Raw genomic sequence first — 3,255 nt, 5'->3', positions numbered from 1 at the left:
TCCGAAGGAAGGTGATTCCCAAAATTGGGACTCACTCCGAACACCCATTGCCTGATGGGCGATAAAACGACGGCATGGCAATGCTGATAAAGGTTGACTCGCCGAGGCAAAGCCCTCGGCCCAGCTAACGTGACGGAGCTGGTCGGCTAGTGACGCCAAAGTGTCGGGAGTAGGTTGATGAAGAGATGGCGAAGCCCCCGGTCTAGCCGAGATGTCGAAGCCTCGACGTCAGCCGATGAGTTGAAGTAGGTCGGCGTGATGGACACCAGCTTGAAGAAGCAATAGTGCGGCCCTGTCGATGCAGGTCGTGACGTGGTCGATGCTGGCTTGATGAAGCGACCGTGCGGCGATGTCGGTATGCCCGCTCCGTGTAATCCGTGGGGCGGCGATGTTGATGATGATTTATCCTTCGCGATGCCGAACTCTTGTTCGGCTTGCCGAGATGATGATCCGAAGAAGTTGAGCTCGGCTAAAGTGACGACGTGTCTAGCACAGGTCGGCAGCCGTGGAGTAATATTGCCGGACTGGTTTGACACCAGCATGATGTTGAAGATCATGTTCAAAAAATTTTAAAGTTAGTGGGATGTGTTCGGGAACAAAACACAATACCCCATACAAAACTTCCTTCAAAAGGGATGTCCGAAATCCCGTTCATAAAAAAGATGAATTCGGGTCGGATTCGTTTTCGCGCAGAAAACAGAACCAAAAAGTGATGCACTAATCGGAAGGTTCCCGGAGTTTGGATGGTCGGATCGAGCTAAAATTTTAAGAGGTGGTATATATAGGAATTGTGCAGCCGATCAACGGTTGGATCTTCCAAAGGACGTCCGGGCTAGAAGTTGGACACCACGCCATAAACTCATCCAAATTCCCGTCCAGATTTGACAGGGCTCCGGGATATCATGGATTGCCAGAGATTCCTCCATCGGAACTCGACGAAATTTTCCAGGGTTGTTATAGACTCAATTCCGCACAATTCCACCAAAGGGATCGTCAAAGGGATGCTCTAAGAGGTGGTGGCAGCAGATACAAGCTCACTGTTTGGAAAAACAGCACGGTCGCTTGAGGCAATGTTGACGTTGAGCCCCCGAGCTCCATAGATAATTCCTCCGTGATCTTGATAGAGATCGGAGTTGATGTTTGATGAAGGCCCTTGTCCGAACATGGTGATCCGAACACGGGGCGCAATTCTTGGTCGAACCAAGGTGACCAGTCGAGCTGGTGACAAAGATGCCGAAGTCGCAGTTGATCTGCAGGCGAGCCATCGATCCTTTTGTCGATCACACAGCGGAACTCTCAATGAAAGCACCAATGTAGGTGTCAAAACCGGCGAATCTCTGGTAGGGGGTCCCGAACTATGCGTCTAGGCCGGATGGTAACAGGAGGCAAGGGACACGAAGTTTTACCCAGGTTCGGGCCCTCTCGATGAAGGTAAAACCCTACGTACTGCTTGATCAATATTGAAGATATGGGTAGTACAAGAGTAGATCTACCACGAGACCGGAGAGGCTAAACCCTAGAAGCTAGCCTATGGTATGATTGTTGTTGTGTATGTTGTATATTCTATCGACTAGCCTGGCCCTGGTTTATATAATGCACCAGAGGCCTAGGTTAACAAGAGTCCTAGCCGAATACGCCGGTGGGGAGAAGTCCTTGTCTTGATCGCCAAGTCTTTGTGGAATCTTCCTTGTATGCGGTAGCTGTCTAAACTGGCCCATGAGTATACGGCCATGGGGGTCCTTGGCCCCAATCCAACTGATCGGGAGACGATGTGATGAGTACCCCCTAGTCCAGGACACCGTCACTTGTCCTTGGTGTTGTTTCGTTCTAGTCGATCAGTAGTGGAGCCCAGTTGGGGTCGATCGGGGATCTGTGTAGCATTTGTTGTAGTCTTCTTTTATTTTGGTTCCGTAGTCGGACCGTGATTGTATATGGTTGATGTAATGCTTTATTCATGTAATTGTGTGAAGTGGCGATTGTAAGCCAACTATGTATCTCTTTCCCTTAAGTATTACATGGGTTGTGTGAAGATTACCTCACTTGCGACATTGCTTTCAATTCGGTTATGCCTCTAAGTCGTGCTTCGACACGTGGGAGATATAGCCGCATCGAGGGCGTTACAAGTTGGTAATCAGAGCCTTCCCCGACCTTAGGAGCCCCCACTACTTGATCGAATTAGCTGCCGTTGTTGAGTCTAGAAAAATGTTTTGAGTCATTTAGGAATTATATATCGGAGAGTTTAGGAATTCTTTTTACTCCCCAGTCCCTTCATCGCTCTGGTAAGGCATCCTGACGTAGAGTTTTGACTCTTCTCTTCTCAAATTTCACTAATTTTTTTAGGATCACGCGGGTATCTTGGAATCGTTCCGATCGATTTGTGACGAGAACATTGTTCTTGGTGCCTCCTGTCATTTAGGGGTTGTGGCAGTGTCCCGGGGAGTTGAGCTCCAAGGTGTTGCCGTCACAATTTTATTGTTGCAGTTCTGGAATACCCGAGTTTAGTTCGCCGACATCGAAAATCTCTTTTATGCAGTTGTTGGTGAGATAACCTTGACGCCACCCAGTACTGGGGCGGGAGTTCGGGAGTACTGCCATAACTTGTATAACGGATGCTTTTCGAAGGTTGAGGTAGATGATTTCCGAAGGTTTCTTGGTTATGTGTTGAAGGATGGATATAGCTGGATGTAGGAGTTGCTAGTTTTGGGTGAGATATTATGCTTCCCCTGTATCCCCAACACCTGATTGCATAACCGGAAAGTTTCGGGAGTTTATAAGTGGGAATTCAAGTAGATCTTAGGATTTCTTTCCGACAGATGTATGATATGAAATTGGGGTTCGACATCTAGTGGTCCGCCTATCCACGGTTGGTTTTACAGTGGTCTCGTTGTGTCTTAAAGAGTCCCTTGGCTATGCGGACTCGGGGATGCTTCGTATGTCATGTGCACTGCCTTGTACATGATGGTGCTGTACGATCGAGCCCGTGTGGGCCCCACCATGAAAACTTCGGACGAAATCTCTATCATATGTTTGTTTCGGCTTATTCTGCAAGCCAATCCTTTGTTTTGTTTTGAGTTGTGGTATTCGAGTTGCTTCAAAGTCAAAGGTGGATTCCATACCTTTTCCTAAGCGGTGTTCTCATACCTCGATGTGAACACTAATCCTTCTCGATCATCGAGATTGCCATGTCAATCCTTTTTAACCGGTGTACTTCTCTTGAAGTGGATCCGATCATTGCAACATCCGCAAGATCAAGTA

The sequence above is a fragment of the Triticum urartu genome, chromosome 2 (genome assembly GCF_003073215.2).
Source record: "Triticum urartu cultivar G1812 chromosome 2, Tu2.1, whole genome shotgun sequence".
NCBI lineage: Eukaryota > Viridiplantae > Streptophyta > Magnoliopsida > Poales > Poaceae > Triticum > Triticum urartu.
Note: the sequence above shows the minus strand (reverse complement) of the source record.